This window comes from Balaenoptera physalus (genome assembly GCF_965194825.1).
Source record: "Balaenoptera physalus genome assembly, chromosome: 2".
Taxonomy (NCBI): Eukaryota; Metazoa; Chordata; class Mammalia; order Artiodactyla; family Balaenopteridae; genus Balaenoptera; species Balaenoptera physalus.
Window position 1 is genome coordinate 79,717,367 of NC_138883.1, and position 19,691 is coordinate 79,737,057.

General features: G+C 36.3%; 1 long non-coding RNA gene across 3 annotated transcripts in view; it reads left to right on the forward strand.

The window, feature by feature from the left end:
- Positions 1–19,691, forward strand: part of LOC309656288 — a 344,992-nt gene that overhangs the window by 97,134 nt on the left and 228,167 nt on the right. The window contains exon 4 of one of the 3 annotated variants that reach the window (XR_014261256.1): positions 14,573–18,944. The exons of 1 other annotated variant lie outside the window; for it this stretch is intronic. This is a non-coding gene — a long non-coding RNA (uncharacterized lncRNA). One more of the 3 variants, XR_014261257.1, reaches the window with a different exon arrangement.

Sequence of the window (19,691 nt, forward strand, 5' to 3'; positions counted from 1 at the left end):
CCTTCCAACAATCATTAGCCAAAAAAAAAATTACATGACTAGGGATCAATATAGAGTTTGGCACAAATCAGTTAGAATGAAATAATATATTTTTTAAAAATTAGAATGGGATCAGGAAACTAAAGGCAGAGGTGTGGAGTCAGGTGAGAATGCTGGTGACCAAAGAGTTTGGTTTCAGTTATGTTCAGAACAAGAAAACTAAAAAGGCGTTGATCTTCCACTAGGAGCAAATGGAAGAAGGATAACAGAAAAAACAGAGCCAATTAATCCCAATTTTGTCTCCTCTCTGTCAGGAAGGGCTGAACCTACCACAATTAAGAGAGAAATGTTTCTGTGAAAATGGTTAGAAAATAGTAAGATGCTCTCAAGATCTACCTAGTATCCTTAAGAAGAAATGAGTTTTTGTGGATGTGATTTTATGCTATGATCACAATGAATGCTAATAGCTACTTTATTTTGACATGACCTTACACATTTTCTTTACGATAACTGCATGTCAGTTATTTTTAAACTTCTTGACCCTGACCTACAGTAAGAAATAACTTTAATTGTACTCCAATATATACACACACACATAGCTAAAAATTTTCATAAATATCTGTCTTTACTACTTGAGTTATATTTGGATCTATTCTATTCTATTCCTTTTCTCAACAATGCAACCCTGTGACCCACTAAATTGATGTCATGGCTCACCAATTGGGTGGCATTCCACAGTTTGAAAATCACTGGTCTAGATTATGGACAGTTTATTGGCTAAATGGATTCAGTCCTGTCATTTGTTCCTTTGTTACTCAAATACATTTTGCCTTGTTCTTCTTATTGAAAAGAGTAGTTAGTGTTTCCTTTTTCCTTTGGTAAGATAAGTAGCTTCATGAGACTTAATATCATGTATAATAGCTTGATTGCAAATATCTGAGCTAAACCCCTTGACTTCCAACAAAGTACTGACTTGCTTTAGGGTTAATGACGGATGAAGCTGAACAATGTTGCCAGGGATAACTTGCAAGGAAGTGCTTTGCAAACTACTTTTAGAGACTTTAAGTGAACGATTTAAACATAGAACCATATTTAAATATATCAGGAAAAAACATTTAAAGGAAATAGTTGCTAAATGTTTGTAAATTGAACAACCACTCCTATGGTTCAATTTTCTTGTAAATTTGGCTTTTTTTTTTTTTTTTTAACAAGGTTTCTAAAGAGAACCACTAAAACACCTACAAGAGCCCAATTATCTATACTCATTCCCTCTCCAAAAGAAATGTTTTCTGTATAATCATAAATAAGTTATAAATATGTATAAATTATTTTTCTAAATAATTAGACAATATACCCTGTTTGACTAATGCACCCAACCCAACTCTGAGTTCCTTTCATATCTTTGAGTTATTTGTCATTTATAGATGCCTAGGGCTCACAAGATTGGCCGAAGTTTGCTATACCAATTTCATGGTCTATACCTTTTAGTCTATATAGTTTGGCATTGCCATAATGTTGGGGCACTTATTTTACAGTGGTTTAGTGCAGGAATTTATACTTTGTATTTACCCTCCTGATTTATTTTGAGACAGGACTTTCACTCAAGATCTATATCTAGAATAGGCTTGAGGACAGCATCAGGAGCCAAAACTACCTCTGTGACCTCTAGGTTGCTACTCTTTGTTCAAAACTTTTATCTTGTAGGTTGCAGATAGTCATTTAAGTTTAAATTTCTGAATCTTTTGCTCCAAACTTCTCTCACAGTAACTTTCCTAGATTGATCTTCTTGTCCTACCAGGTCATTTGACCTAATGATTCTCAAACACATTTTGCATTTGTCTATTTGTATATATTTGATCACAGAGGTCTCTATCAGACATGACCTTTTTCACTGTCCAAATCTTAACTGTTTCTTCAATCAAATCCCACCACCTTAAAATAAAATAAAATAAAATGAAACAAAACAACATAATTGCCTATGCCAGTACAAGGTGGTTGCTTCCATCTCTTAAGTATGTGTGATCCGTATAATTTACTTGTCAGTTATGTGCAATATAAAATGGTATAGTGTTTGTTTTTCTTGTATTTTAAAATAACTTTTCATTTATGCATTTTTTTATACTTGTGTAAATCATTAGTTCCACTAGCATCATTTATTCTTTGCTATATTTCTCAAAAATTTATCGAGTGTCTGCCATGTATTAGACTTTGTGCTGGGAATTAGCTTATATGTGGACATTAATATTCTACATTTCAAAATATGAAGTAATACGTTATAGGACAATATCTTTGATGAACGTAGATGCAAAATTCCTCAACAAAATATTAGCAAACGAAATCCAGCAATACACTAAAAGGATCATACACCACGATCAAGTGGAGTTTACTCCAGTGATTCAAGGATGGTTCAACATTTGAAAATCAATCAATGCGGTATGTAACATTAACAAAATGAAGGAGAAAAATCACATGATCATCTCAATAGATGCAGAAAAAGCATTTTATAAAATTCAACATCCATTTATGATAAAAATTCTCAACAAAATGGGTATAGAAGGAATGTACCACAACATAATAAAGGCCATATATGACAAACCAACAGCTAACATCACTCTTAACAGTGAAAAGCTGAAAGCTTCTCCTCTAAGATCAGGAACAAGATGAGAATGCCCACTCTTTCCACTTTTATTCAACATAGCATTGGAAGTCCTAGCCACAGCAGTTAGGCAAGAAAAAAGACGAAAAGGAATCCAAAATTGGAAAGGAAGTAGTAAAACTGTCACTATTTGCAGATGACATCATACTATATAGATAGAACCCTAAAGACTCCACCAAAAAAACTGTTAGAACTAATTAATAAATTCAGTAAAGTCACAGGATACAAAATCAATACACAGAAATCTTTGGCATTTCTATACACTAATAATGAACTATCAGAAAGCAAAAATAAGAAGACAATCCCATTTACAATTGCATTGCAAAGAATAAAATACCTAGGAATAAATTTAACCATGGAGGTGAAACACCTGTACACTAAAAACTATAATACACTGATGAAAGGCATTGAAGAAGACACAAATGAATGGAAAGATATTCCATGTTTATGGATTGGAAGAATTAACATTATTAAAATTTCCAAACTACAGAGTCAGTACAATCCCTATCAAAATTCTAATGGTATATTTCACAGAACTAAAAGAAATAATTCTAAAATTTGTTTGAAACCACAAAAAAGATCCTGAATAACCGACCAAAACAATCTTGAGAAAGAAGAACAAAGCTGGAGTTATCACACTCCTGACTTCAGACTATAGTACAAAACTACAGTAATCAAACAGTATGGAACTGGCACAGAATTATACACATAGATAAACGGAACAAATAGCCCAGAAATAAACCCACACATATATGGTCAATTAATCTGTGACAATGTGGCAAGAATATACAATGAGGAAAAGACAACCTCTTCCATAAGTGGTGTTGGGAAAACTGGACAGCTACATGCATGATGATGGATGGTGACTAGACTTGTGGTGATGATCACTTTAAAAAAAGAAAAAAATGAAGTAATATGCTCATTCATATATGTCTTAGAAGACTGTCAGGTATTACTTTCTCACACCATATACAAAAATAAACACAAAATGGATTAAAGACTTAAGTGTAAGATCTGAAACTATAAAACTCATAGAAGAAAACATAGACAGTTTGCTCTTTGATGTTGGTCTTGGCAATATTTTTTTGGATATGTCTTCTCAGTCAAGGGAAACAAAAATGAAAGCGGATATAAACAAATGGGACCACATCAGACTAAGAAGGAAACTATCAACAAAAAAAGGCAGACTACTAAATGGCAGAAGATATTTGCAAATGATATATTCTATAAGGAATTTATATGCAAAATAGACAAAGAACTCACAACTCAACATCAAAGAAACAAATGGACAAATTGAAAAATGGGCAGAGGATCTGAATAGACATTTTTACAAGAAAACATACAAGTGGCCAACAGGCACATGAAAAGATGTTTAACATCACTAATTATTAGGAAAATGCAAATAAAACCACAATGAGATATCACCTCACACCTGTTAAAATGACTATAATCAAAAAGACAAGAAATAATGAATGTTGGAGAGGAGGTGGAGAAAAGGGAACTCTTATACACTGTTTGTAGGCCTGTAAATTGGTACAGCTACTATGAAAAATAGTATGGAGTGTCCTCAAAAATGAACTACCATATGATTCAGCTATTACACTTTTGCGTATTTATCCAAAGAATACAAAAACACTTAATTCGAAAAGACATATGCACCCCTTTGTTCACTGCAGCATTACTTACAGTAACCAAGATTTGGAAACAACCTAAATGTCCATTGATGGATGAATGAATAAAGAAATTGTGGTATATATACACAATGGAATATTAGCCATAAAAAAATGAAATCTTGCCATTTGTGACAATGTGGATGGACCTCAAGGGGATTATGCTAAGTGAAATAAGTCAGACAGAGAAATACAAATACCATATGATTTCACTCATATGTGGAATCTAAAAACACAAAACAAATGAACATACAAAATAAAGCAAAAACAAACTCATAGATACAGGAATCAGATTAGTGGTTACCAGAGGGGGATTTGTGGGTGGGTGAAATGGGTGAAGGATGTCAGATGTATGATGATGGATGGTAACTAGACTTTTGGTGGTGACCACTTTAAAAAAAGAAAAAAAAATGAAGTAATATGCTTATTCATATATTTCTTAAAGGACTGTCAGGGAATATTGGTATTTACCGAAACTTCATTTGCTCCTCAGTATTTCCCAGTTCCCATGCATTTGGGTGGGGTGTTTGACTAATTCTCACTAATAGAATATGAGAAGAAGTAATGCCATTCTGGTTGGAGGCAGGAGAGAGTAAGGGATACATTTAATATCTGGGGCTGGCATTGAAAGACTTTGAGATAGCAGTTTTAAGTTGGAAGCAGCCTAGTGCTCTGAATTTCCACCTGTAGAGACCAGCACAGAATAGGCATGCAACCTGTATCAGATTGTAGCATGAATAAGAAATACATCTCCATTATTCTCCATTATGTTAAGCCACTGAAATTTGGGGGGTTATTTGTTACTAAAGCATAGCCTATTCTATCCTGATTACCAGAGTAATGATTTTATTTATGTGTTTTGATGATCAGATCATTAAAGATGATTGAATGATATTAACCCTGACTCAATTATACTGTCCTTGAGAGTAGATTAAAGATGTTTGAATGATAATAACCTTGACTCAACTATATGATCCTTGAGAGTAGAGATTTTGTGTTCATGTATACGTTTTTAGTGTCCAGACCAGTGCTAGGTATATGGCAGGCTTTCAATAAATATTCATTGGCTAGATTAATACACAAACTCAGGGTAGTTATAAGGAGAAAACATTAGGACAGAGCCAGAGGAAATAATTAGTGATAAAATCCAGAAATATCTAATATACATATCTAGAGTTAGAAGCAGAATTTAGCAAAGAGGAGATTAAAGATTATCAAATGAAAATTGCTATTGAATTTGCAGAATTTGTACATTTTGAACTCCCTTAGTAGTGTCCAGTGGTCAACTGTTTTTTGTGATTTATTGGGAACAGGAAATGGGTATGGGCTAATGAGGAAATTTTGTCAGCTTCTCAGTTATCTCTTGGGGAGTCTCTTTGTAGCTGATACTTCCTGACTCAAAGGACATCTTCTCCATAGAGTTGGTAGGATCATAATAAACAAAGTACAAGGAAGGGACACATTCTCCCTATTGAAAAAGCAGAAATTATTTCTCTAGTCATTATTACCTTGCATTCTCTGTCATGTGACCAGGGCCAATTCTTTCTATTTGCTCTAGGGCAAACCAACATTCCAGATCCTTGATGGAGGATGGGTATTGTGGCTAGTAGATGTTTAGCTAGGACATCAGACTGTGAAATTGTGAATACATTAATTAATTAGTTTTCTTTTAAGGATGTAAAATGACAGGAGTTATCTATCTAAGATTGATATACCTATATAGTTACCTAGATATCTATAGATAGATCTATGTATAGATATCTCCTGTCACATCAGGACTTTTACCTCAATACTGTTAATGAATGTTGAAATTAGTATGCAGAATAAATTAAGAACAGTACACTGAAATTACAGAAAAGGCATCTATGTGCCTGGTATATAGATTAAAAAAAAAAAAAGAAAGAAAGAAAAGAAAAAGACAATCCTTGAGTATATATTTACTACAAAAAAGAAACTAGTATTATTGAATGATGTGCCTCTTATATAAGAATAAATAAGCCAGACACAAAAATGTAACAGAATTCATAAAGTACATTCAGCCTCAAAACAATTTCACTCTGCATTTTACATAGTCTGTTTATTTATTATAAAGTGTTATCTCTTTAAATCTTTTTGGCAGTCTCAGAGAGGAAGAGAACTAGGTTTTATCATCTGCAGATTGGAGACAAGGAATTTTCAACACAAATCCATGATCTGCTTGCTCAGGGCCAATCGGCTCCTCTGTGGTCAGGCTGGCCCAAGCTCAGTTCTGCTGACTCCTAGTCTAGGGCTGTTTCCACTCCGTCACATTTTAAGATGTAGGAAGATCGTTACTCTAAGGCCAGTCATAGATATGACAGCTAGGTGTGGGGAGGGGGACAAACCAGCAGACTTTGCCACCACGGTTCACTGACAGCCTGAGATGCCCTAATATCTCATTCAGGGCCGTGCACACTTAAGACACAAAGAAGCACAGTTCAGCTCCATCCCTTTGATGTCTTTGGCCTGGCCCTCCCAGACAATCAGGTATAGCACCCTCGCTTGCATAGTTGATGGCCTTTCATGAAGGCTATCAAACATATCTGCTGAGATGGCATTAAATAAAATGGCTGTCACCAAGCCATCTGGTGCATTTGAGCTTTTTCCCCCTCTAAGATGCAAGTTTTCAGTTTGCACAGCACTTCAAATTCTTAATACACTTGACTAAGTCATTAATATTTCACTTTCATTACCATGTACTAATAACACAAGAATTTAGAATGATCTTGTTCATCTAACTCCTAGAAAACAAATAATAACATTTGTGCATATTGATTGTCAGATAACTAAACATGTTTAGCCTGGAGCTATGAGAAATCCACCATCAGGCCCAGTTTTGGTTCTTAGCCATGTTCAAAGTATATCAAGCTGATATCTCTGAAACACTAGAGACAGCAGGAGAGGAGTTCTGGGAGTTATAAGGCTACCCCTAATGTCCCCCATATAGGTCCCCACAGTCCTTTATTAGGTGGTTTCTTCAGCAGGGAGTTGGAAATCCTGAAGGATACTCAAGGGATAGGCTAAAAATTTTGTCCTGGGAGGTTTGTTTCATCTCGTTTTATTTTTTGGTGTGCAGAGGTGGGGACTCATTATCTTCCCTTTCCTTCTCTTTGTCTTGATGGTAGGTTCTGATGGTGGGAAAGTGCCTTAGACATTATTCAATGATTCAACATTCACTCAAATAAAGAGTTAGTGTATGTTTACCAAAAGCTGGGTACTGGGCTAGATCACTGGCAAGTTAACGTGGACAAAACTGTCCTATTTCCTGCTTACTAGTGGGTGAGACAAACAATATGCAAGTGAGCTAACTTTAAAAAATTCCTTATGACTGTTTTTTTCCAGCTTTATTGAGATATAATTGACATATAACATTGTATAAGCTTAAGGTGTACAATGCAGTAATTTGATATACATTTATGTTGTAAAATGATTACCACATTAAGATTTGTTAATATCCATTACCCCACATAGTTACCTTGTGTGTGTGTGTGTGTGTGCATGTGTGTGGTGGGAACATTTAAGATCTACTCTCTTAGTAACTTTCAAGTATACAATACGGTATTGTTAACTATAGTCATCATGCTGTACATTAGGTCCCCAGAACTTATTCATATTATAACTGGAAGTTTGTATTCTTTGACCTCTATCTCCCATCCCCACCACCTCCAGGAAACTGGCAACCATCAGTCTACTTTCCTTTCTATCAGTTTGGCTTTTTTAGATTCTACATATAAGTGATATCATAAAGCATTTGTCTTTCTCTGTCTGACTTATTTCACTTAGCAGAATTCGCTTAAGTTCATCCATGTTGTTGCAAATAACAGAATTTCCTTCTTTCTTATGCCTGACTAATATTCCATTGCTTATATATACCACATCTTTATCCATTCATCCATTGATGGACACTTAGATTGTTTCCATGTCTTGTCTATTTTAAATAATACTGCAATGAACATAAGGGTGCAGATATCTCTTCCAGATAGTGATTTCATTTCCTTTGGATATATCCCAGAACTGGGGTTGCTAGATCACCTGGTAGTTTTATTTATAATTTTTTGAGGAACCTCTGTATTGTTTTCCACAGAGGCTTTATGAGTTTACATTCCCACCAACAGTGTACAGGATTCCCTTTTCTCCACATCTTGTTCACTTATATTTTGTCTTTTTGATCAAAGCCATTCTAACTGGTATGAAGTGATATCTCATTGTGGTTTTGATTTGCATTTCACTGATGATAGCTGAAGCTGAACATCTTTTCTTTGGTCTGTTAGCCATTTGTATGTCTTCTTTGGAAAAATATCTAGCCAGGTCCTTTGCCCATTTTTTTTTTCCTTTGCCCATTTTTAAATGAGATTATTTGTTTTTTTGCTATTGAGTTATATATTTTCCTTGTAAATATTGGATATTAACCCCTTATCAGATATATTGCTTGCAAATATTTTCTCCCATTCCATAGGTTGCCTTTTGATTTTGTTGATTGCTTTTTTGCTGTGCAGAAGCTTTTTAGTTTGAGGTAATCACATTTATTGATTTTTGCTTTTGTTGCTTGTGCTTTTGGTGTCATATCCAAAAAAAAATCATTGCCAAGACCAACATCAAAGAGCTTTTTTCCTACATTTTCTTTTAGGAGTTTTGTGGTTTTGCGTCTTACATTTAAGTCTTTAGTCCATTTTGAGTTCATTTTTGTGAATTGTGTAAGGTAAGGGTCCAATTTCATTCTTTTGCATGTAGTCGTTCAGTTTTCAAAGCACTGTTTATTGAAGAGACTCTCATTTCCCATGAGTATTTTTGGTTCCTTTGTCAAATATTAGTTGACCGTATATGCATGTGTTTATTTCCGGGCTCTTGATTCTTTTCCATTGGTCTATGGGTCTGTTTTTATGTAAGTGAGCTAACTTGATAAACAAGATAATTCCAGACTATGATAAATACTATAAAGAAAATAAAACAGGCTGCTCTGATGTGTGTGTGTGTGTGTATGTGTAGGGAAAGATACCCTTTTTTAGATGGGGGTCAAGGAAGACCTGTTGTAGAAGAAGATGCTTGGGTTAAGATGAAGGATGATAAGCCAGGCATATGAAGAATTAGGAAAAGTACATAATGGGCACAGGTAACAGCAGTAAAAGGTCACAAGGCAGAAGAGTGCTTAGCTGCTTCTAGAAACAAAAAAGACCAGAAGATAGAAAAACAACACAAAATAACATGAGGTGAGGTTCAAGAGATAGGCAAGGGGCAAGGTCATGCAAACCTGCGTAGGCCATGATAAGGAGTATCTTATCCTTATCCTGGATTTTCTTCTTTTGAGCGCAGATTATTAAGAAAGGGAGTAGCATCTGAGGTGAGAGAAACGTGGGAACAATTTTCTGGCACAGTCACCTGGTAGATGGTGATACTAACCATTAAGTTGGAGAAGGCTGGGGGGAAGAGAGGGAAGCAGAGAACCCAGTGAAGAGAGATCAGTTAGGAGGCAGCCTTTTAAATGCTGGTGTCATTTAAGTAGTGTGATTATTTGTTTTTGCTGTTCCCAGGACAGTCTAATTTATGGCTATTGTCCCACAATTACTAATTATGCCATTTTTTTACTCAAAAATATACCAGTTTGGGCACTAAAACATCTGGGCATGTTAACTACCAATACTTCTCCAGTTCCTTTCCTGGCTTCATTATGTTCTCTTGGCAGAGAGGAGAGCTCTTAATCCTAGCAGCTTGCTTTTCCCACCATTTTCTGGCCACTTCTCTCCTTCCAGAGTGGGGAGTTGGTAGTTTAGTCCAGAGGAGGTATACTTCCTCCTCTTGCCTTCCCATGCTGTTCACCACTGCCTGCTCCCCATTACTAACTCCCAATTAAGTTATGAAGTTTCTTCCATATACCACTGGGCACTGCTTCACTGGGGGAAAGTTCACTATACCACACTATGAAACTTTCTTCTCAACCCATTCTCTTCCAGGCAGTACAGAGTAAGGTTGTAGATAGCAGCTGTGGTTTGGGTGGAGAAGACTCCATGAGGCTGATGACAGCTGAGGTTTTTCAGGACTCCTGTGCTCCTGGACACACAGCCCATATAAGGAGTTTGTGCCAAGATTACTCTCCTTTTTGAGTCTCCAAATCAAGGCAGCTGCAACAACTTTTCTTGCCCTTTCTTATTCTTTGAAATGAGATCTTCCTCAAACCAAGGGCATCAAAATTGAACTTCAGGACTTACAAGCCAAATCAGCCTTAAATAACTATGAGGTTTTTCATAGTCTATATTTTGTCTTCCTCCAGTTCTCTTTCATTTGTTTCTTGCTTCTTCTTTATTCATACCCTAAGCTTTAAAAATATCAAGCAATTTATCCTTCTATAGATCACATGCTCTTAAACTACCCCTGCATGTGGACTTTTTTTTCTCTGCCTGTAACTATCATCTGCCTGATCAGTTCCTATGCATCTTTCAGGACTTTAAGTGTATTGTTTTCAGGGAAACCTCCATCTTATTATCATAATATCTGTATTGCTGAGATTGGGCAGAGATGCAAAGATGGAAAATAAAGTACCTGAATCTATAAGGTTAGATGGTGGTGATATAAGGGAGATAGGGCCCTCAAGATTTATCCACTGGCTACATGGGCAGAAAAAGCAGCTTCAGGCCCTCAGGTGTGTGACACCTCTCTTTCTCTGAATCCACAGGAGCACCTTCCACTCCTTCTACAAAGGCCACTCAAGTCCCAAACTGTCTCATTTGGAACTGGAAACCATAGCCTTTTCTCCTTCCCCTGAATCTGTGGAACTGGCATAGAGGATTCACCATGCAAAAAAGCTGGCTAAGAAGGGAGGAGAACACTCTTTTTAATAAGCAGATGGTCTCTATAGATGAGGGAGTGTTAACATTAAAAACATATGCTTAGTACTAGGGAGGGAGAAACACAAAAGAGGATCATGTGGCACATGGTCTCTGTAAACAAGTAGTCTTTGTGGAAGTTTCTTATGTGTGGGAAACAGCTTTACAGGGTGGTATGAAGAAACTTGCCTGAATAATTCTGACTTCATCTGCAAGACTGTTTACCTGACATGAATTATAATAGCACATTACCAAGAAACGACATCTGCAGAGATGATAGCTAGATGAGCTTGTGTTTACTTGTTTGGTTTTGTTTTCCAACCCATCTGATGAAATAAAAACATTAGGAAATAGTCACGATGATCTTGCACTCAATTTCTGTGTCTGTAGCAGAGAAACATAACTGACATTGTGTCAGCATTTGACATTTGCTGTGTAGCTATCTAACATATATAGAAGAAAACAAAAGTAGGTATTGAGACAGTCCATATTTGTTATTACTTTAGTGATGTAATTCTAATTAATGTGCTACTTTGATTTTAGAGAAGATGGAGTGAACTGAGTAGACAATAAAACACCTTCATGTCAAAGATATTTTATTGCATATGGATTAAATTTAGCCTGGTTTATCTTATTCTTATTTCACTGAGTTGAAACTGATATAGAGGCATAACTTGTATTATGATCAGGTTAGTGTATTTTTTCCCCTTTTTACATTAAAAGATAACACAACACATAGAAGTGATGAGAAAGATGATGAGCTAAAATTATTGTGTAATGAAATGAGCACTGGATCAAGAGTTAAAAGATTTTTGTTCTGCCATTAGCTAGCTGGTGACCTTGGTTAAAGTCATGTTATTACTACTGGTTTCACTTCCTAGACTATAAAACAAAGAGGTTAATCTAAGTAAATGGTAACAAATTCAAATTTCTACACGGTCCAGGCTGGTATCATACATGAGTACATCTGCCCAGGTGTAAGCCTGTAGGTGGTGGTGGGGCTTGTGATGAACTGGAGAGAGCATGTTTCCTTTAAAGGGGCAGCTGCTACCAAGCTCCAGACAAATACTATTATTTGGGAATGGAAGGACACGTGTTTCCAAAGCTTCTAATTTTTCAGTTTAGAAATCTAGATTTTGTGTAAAATAGCTCAGTTTTTCAAGGAGGGTAATTCATTCAAATTTTTAAAAAAAGAAAAAAAAATGTGTGGATCAAATAATCACATCAACAGGCTACATAATGCTCCATGAGCTAAAAGTGCAGACTCTAGACTAAAGGATCTCCAGGGGGTCTTCTGGTTTTAAAATTTGAGGACTCGAGGACAGAAATTGCAGCAAGAAGAAATTTACTTCTGCTCAAAACACACTATGTCATTAATGATCTGAAAAGAGAAAGGCCTGCCAGAGATGCGGCATGTTAATTCAAGGATGGAGGTGCTAAAGGAGAGGCTAGATGGCCATTGCTGCAGATGTGGTAGAGGGGATTTTCATATCTGAGATGTGTGCATGTGTGTGTGTGTGGGCATGAAAGTGTGTGGTATGTGTATGTGTGTGTATTTGTGTACTGGTGAAAAGAGTGGGAGCTAAACTAAATTATTCCATCAGTTCTTTCTGGTTCTGTGAGTCTATGGTATGATTCTTGCTTTGTACTCATTCTCACTTCTCTATTTTTTCTCTCTTGTTCTTCTCTTTTTGTCCTTATTCTTACTTATTTATCTGTGATTTTTCAAGTAAGGGGTCTGGGTATTTAAAAGTCTGGGTAGGAATAGAAGAGGGGCAATGAGTTTGAAGGAAGGTGTAAAGAAGGAGGGGAAGGAGGTAAAGGGAGTTGAATTACCTGCAGATATTGTGGTTGGGAAAGTCTGTTATTTCAAGCTTGACTTATCTTTACTGTGGACATAAAATATGATCAGGGAGTGTGATGTCAGTGCATCTACTCTCAATAATTGATATGATGAATAATCTCAACCTTCCAACACCTCCTGTATCTCCCCACATCTCAAGAAAGTTCATTCATCAGCCATGTTTGAAATGTTTAAGTAATCTCAGTGATGTATGGAACCCTGACACTCCCTTGTTAGAAATTCGTGCTACTAACATTCTATCAAATTAAAAAGCCACTGAGCTCTTGTGCATAAAATTATCATAAATTACCTTCTGAAGGTTCATTGCTGTTTGGAATGTTTAATTGCTCACTCAGCTGAACTTTAACAGCTCAGTAGTATTAATCAACTTGTCAAACGTTTTTTCATTATGTAGTCTTTAGATAAAATTGGGCAAGGTACAAACTTGTGCTTAAGTTAGTCTGATTATAGCAAATCGCCAATAAATCTTGATAGAGTTTGGCATCTTTTGTTCATTAATTATGATATTTTTACAGAAGATTCTTAGGTAAACTGGGTTCTCCTATAGTCTTCAATAAAGAAAATGAACTCCTTTTTAAAGTAGAGAATTGTATGGACTATTTAAGATGCAAAGAAGGCAGGTGAATAATTGATGACATCTATGAGTGATCTTATACAGTCCAATTGAATTATGACAAGCATGATGGATAAACTTCAAAATGTTATCTACGTTTCTGTGATGGCATGTAATGTGATTTTATAGTAACCTCTTGATTAAAAACAGTGTTTGGAAGAATGGGGTGTTTTAGATCACTGAATTGTGTTCAGTACACCTTTATAATGAGGCCAGGGTTGTCTCATTTCCCAAAGGAATGGAGTTTTTTTCTTCATCTAAGTTAGCAAAGCCACATCACAGATTAAGAATTCTTACTGAGCTCTAGTTCCTTCGACTTTCAACTCCTAAAAAATTATAGCTCAGTGGACATGGTCACTACTTTCATAAGCTCAGGAATATGAAAATACTTTAAGAAAACTAAAATAATTTGGCATTTACACTGTGCATAATTATTCCCTGTTCTTCTCTTTCTTTCTCAATCTCTCTTTCTGTGTGTGTGTGTGTGTGTAATTTTTTAAGACAATTGTGCACATATCTGAAAAAATTAACGTGGAATCATGTTTTTCCATTAACCATGTATTTTCACATCTATAAAGTACGTCTGTTCCTAGAAACCCAAGAAATAAATAGCATCCACCAAAGCAATTGGTGATGTTTATGGGTTATGCAGGGGTGGCATTCAGAAGGGTAATACTCTGAGCCTACTGATAATGTTGCTATATGTAAAATTTTTGCAAATGCCTGCTTCCTATGGCCACAAAAATAAAAACTGGAATCTCATTTTGATGCTGTCACTGGAATTGAAGCTGTAGGACCACCTGGTGGATGGCTAAACCTACTAAAAAGACGTTTGGTATTGAAAATGAATCCTTGGTCAGGAAAGAAACTGCCTTTGCCAGATAGTCTTCTTTAAAGAAATAATTTTGAGTGAGGTTTTAGTATACTTGTCTCATTACTTTTCATGTGGCAAAGAATGGAAACAAGACACCCACAGAAAAATAATTCAGATGCAGCTGGATCCTGAGATGACTGCGGATTCTTCTCCCTACCCACATCCCTCTCCACCCACCCACCCAAAGCCAGAATGACATAATTTCATTCAAAATACCCGTGAGCAAAGAGAAGCCTGCACACCGCAATGAAGAGTAGCCCCCGCTCGCCACAACTAGAGAAAGCCCGTGTGCAGCAACGAAGACCCAACGCGGCCAAAAATAAATAAATAAATTTATAAAACAAACAAACAAACAAACAAAAAAACAAATGGCATTTATAACTTTGGATTGGGACCTCCCTGTGGAGGGACCAGGAGATGCCAGGTATGTTGCTGCATGTGAATTCTTAAAAAACAAAACAACCAAAAAAAACCAAAGACTCTGTAATTTAACTTATGCCTTCTCTCCTGCCATCACTGCTTTTGTAATTTTCTGTCCCCTCTGGACTGAGAAGAGTGGTGCAGTTAGGGAGGGAAAACAACTTACAAATTTGAGAAATATTTTGCATTAATGAAAATGATATAAATGGATAATAGGTAGAGTACTGACTGAATATTTCATTTCCACTAAGATGGGAAGACTGGTGCTGGATATACCTCACTGGTAGAAGTCCCACAGTAAATACCTCATTATAATGATCATGGTATCAATTATAATTGTGCTGGGCTGTAAGTAACAGAATACTTGATGAATGACTAAAACAAGGTTTCATTATTTTCATATAACGAGAAGTCAGGAGACAGGCTATTATAGGTGCTGGTGCTATTGGTCAGTTGCTCAAAGATGCCATTGAGGACTCAAGCTCTTTTTCTATAGTTTTGGTCCACTGTCCTTGCTGTGTTGATTTTTTGTTCACTTGCTTGCTACTGCATGGTTGGGAATGGAGATTTTCATGAGCCAATCAACTGTTTCAGCCACAAATTAATCAACTTTGTTTAGTGATCATAAGATTAAATCTCACTGTTGACGGCTCTACTAATTTTTTTTCGGTCAGATTTTTACTCTAGCTCCTCTATGTTTAACAGAAAGATTTAAACTTAGAAGCAAGGTTGGAAAACAAGATCTAATGAAAGTTTAAAAGAAGCTTATTAAAGAAAAGTTGAAACAGTCTTTTCTCCAAGTATAGGGAAGATGATTAGAAATTTGTTGGCCAAATGCATTACTTATCCAATACAAAGGAAATGAAAAAAATCTACTATCACATGCAGAAGAATTTATTAACAATAAGGATTTGGGGATCCTGCAGTGGGTAACTTCTTTGAAAGCTGAAGAATACCTTACAAAATAATGTATTTGAAATAATTCAAGCAAACTTGCTTTGAGTCAGGCAGCATGAAACGATCTCTTGGGGTCCTGTTCACTTTGATGTCTCTCTGATTCTGTGATGCTAAATTTTAGTATGATTGACTAGAATGCCTTAGGACTAAATTTCACTGAATGATCCCAGTATCACATAAGAAAAAAACCTAAAAATTACCTCTTTATGCACCATTGCAGCAGCTGGCTTTTCCCCCCAAGCTTTGTAGTGATGCATATTGGAGAGTAGAGTGGAACTCATAGTGTAAATTTTCTTTAGTGCATGGATTATTGATTTAATAGATCATGACAATCTATTTTGTCAGACCTGCTACCACATGGGTTCTGATTCAGCAGGAAGACAAGCCTTATAAAATATTTGCTGTAAAAAAGCCACTGCATAAGATGAAATTAAAGCTCAGTTATAGTCAGTTTTCAGATAAGTAAGGTGATCATAACCCAAGAGCCAGAACCATTAGAGGAAAATAAAGTAATAATTTTGCTTTTTTGCTTCTGCTTCTGTCACCTAAATGACAAATTCTGACCCAGAGGAAGAAAAAACAAAATTTGGATCATTTAAGGATGTATAATATAAAGGATGGAATTATATACAGTTGGATTCTTGGTTGTCAAAGACAAGGTTCCCTGGGAAACAGACTGATTTGGCTATTTGGTTGCAGGCAGTTTACTGAGTAGCAAAGGAAAGTGGGACTGGACAGAGGGAGGAATCAAACTGTGATGCAGTTGCAACAATAGCTTCAGCCAACTCAGAGGGAGCTCTGAAGCTAGAATATCCCTTCAGAGATGTCTCAAGTGGAGGCAAGGGGATTGAAATTTTGCACCCTTGCAATGATCAGTCATTGGATGTGGTCTGTCCCTAGGTCAAGCAGCTCCCTTTAGCCAAGGGCAATTCTTGGAGAGGGTTACAGTTGAAAAAATAAATGGCTTGGTCCTTGGGGAAATATGAAGGGCACACTACAGAATCCAGTACAGTCCACTCCCTCTGCCACTCAAATCTGTTTGCTTCATATAGTAAATTCAACCCATCTGGGAAGACCTACTTCATTCTGGATGGTTTCTTTTCCTGGGGAAACTTTCAAGAGAAAGTTAAGAGGAATTCTAGCCCCAGTCAGGACAGCTGGTCTCAAAGCAGTTCCTGATACTCACCATCTCTGTCCTTAACTATACGTTCTAGATTTCCCCTCACCCTTGATTAACAACTCTGCTGGTCCAGGTGGCTTACCTGCAAGGGTGACTAGACTCTCATCCATGAGCCTATGGTTACCATGCTCTTCTTAGGCCATGACTGAGGTACTTGTCCATTTGCCATTAAAACTGGCCATTGGATTGCCAAGAGATGCCCCAGTGGATCACCTGGGCACAAAACTTATTCTTCCTTGTCCTTTTTGTGTGAAAATAGACCCACATCTTCCTGATGATCAGGGTCAATTGTCTCTGTTAGGATGGAGACTCCTTTCTCTATCTGCTAATCTCTTGTTCAGAGGAACCCAAAGTAACCACGAGTCACCTGAAACTTAATGTTTAATGAGACTCTGGCTGTATCCAGAAATGAAAATCCCACTTTAGAATCTGTCCCACTGGACTCTTGTGCTAACCATCACAATTCAGGATCCTGGGGAAATAGACTTGAGACTTGGAGATTTGTATGCAGGAGATTTATTGAGGTGCCTTCTCAGGAACAACACCTGTGAGAGGGCAAAGATAGCAGGAATGGGCAGCTGAAGAAACTGAACTGTAATGTGGTTGCAATAACAGCCTCAGATGATCCCACTGGGAGTGTTGAAGCTGGAACGATCCTTTGAAGATTTCCCAAATTTAGGCAAAGGGCCCAGGCTTTTTAGCCTTGCATTGACCAGTCATTAGATACAGGTGGGCTCCAGGAAGAAACATAATCTTGGGCCAAACAGTTTCTGTTGGCCAAGGGCAGTTTCTATAGGAGGATGCAGTTGTGATCTGTGAGTTGGGAGAAAGAATGCCTCAGCCCTGTAGGGGGACCTGGCTGCTGCACCACAGCATTCTCCACTTTCTGAATTTACTACCTATACATTTAAGGTAAAACTCTGGTCTTAGAGTCAGATGATGTCTATTCCTTCATTGTGAATACTCAGTATCACATTTGAATAAATGAATAATTGAAATGATTGTGTGTTTATGGTATGCCAGAACTCTTCTATATATGTTCTGGTAAAACAAATATGGGAGGCAGTCACAGTCTGCCTTGGAGTTATTGATGAGTGTCATTCCTCTCTGCCCCTTACTGAAAGAAGACGTATGCAGGCAAGTTATTTAAAATCTTGTACCTGTTTTCTTACCTGTAAACTGGAAAAGAATGATGTTTGCCCTGTTCACCTCAAGATTATAATAATCAAAGCAGTGTGTGGAAGTTCTTGGAAGAAGTAAAAAGTGTTTCATGACTCTGTATATAGAATCATTATTATAAAAGTTGTAATATTTAACATATAATTGACAAGTGCTTCACTTTATGTTGGCTGGAGTTGCCGTGAAGTAGACCTTGAATGTTATTTGAATACTTTGGGAAGGATGCTGTTAGAGGTACCCATTTGAGAATGAAAGTTGCAGTTTAATGCCCTTTACTTATAGCTTACTGGATTTCATTTCATTGTTACTATTGTATCAAAACAGTGAATCACAATAGGCATTTGGACAATTTAAACACTTGGATAAAATATATATTGACAAAATTCCACTGTATTACTATTTTGGTCTTTTTAACAGTTAAGTGTATTCAGTTTCTTACTATTATAATATTAATAATTTTCTTCATTTTCCTCCATTTTTCTTTCTTAATAATTGTTTTTTGATATTTTTCAAATTTCATGATAGACATATATATTTATATCAGTATGATAAATTTAATCTGAGAATTTCATCTGAAAACTGAAGTCTAAAAACTTATCAATATACAGAGAGAACTGATAGAGGCGCTTGGTAGTGCCATTGCAGACCACACCTGTCTCTATACCACAAGACTGATCAAATATGAAATCAATAGCAATTACTGTACACGTAAAACATACAAAGCTCTGGGCCAGGTGATATGAAGACAAACAAAGATGAATAAGATATGATCCATGGTCTTCAGGGTCTCATGTTGTGGTGAAATATGTTCACATTTGATCAGGCATAAATAAGAAAAATGCATTTTCCCCATGTCAGTCCAGTGGAAGGAGGATGGAAATAAATAGCTTATTATTCTAACTAGAATAGCTATTTCAAGAAAATATTAAAAATGTGGATGTTAATGACATTGTGGTTATCATTCACTATACATACAATTATCAAATCATGTGGTACACCTGAAACTCATGTTATATGGTGCTTATACCTAAATTTAAAAAATCAAAAACATTCTTTTTCTCTTCCAAATTTTAATCTTCTCAGGAGGAATTGGCTTCTTAGGGCTTCGTTTTCTATCTTTAAACTATTTATTATCTATCTATCTATCTATCTATCTATCTATCTATCTATCTATCTATCTATCTATCTATCTATATCTCCCAGAGTATTAATTGACACCAATTATAGACTAAGACAGAAGAATAAAATTAGAGCCCATCCTTCATCCTTTGTATCACACAATGGCCAACAACTCAAACACTTTCTTGCCATGAAGATGGAACTGTTTGGGAGGAAGGGGTCAGGCCATAACTTTTTGATCTGTGTGCACAAAGCCATCCTGGTCCAGATGATTTGCAAATATCTGCTTTGGAAACAGTATACTTGGCCTAGATTTATTTTTTACCAGCTAAATTTCTCCATAG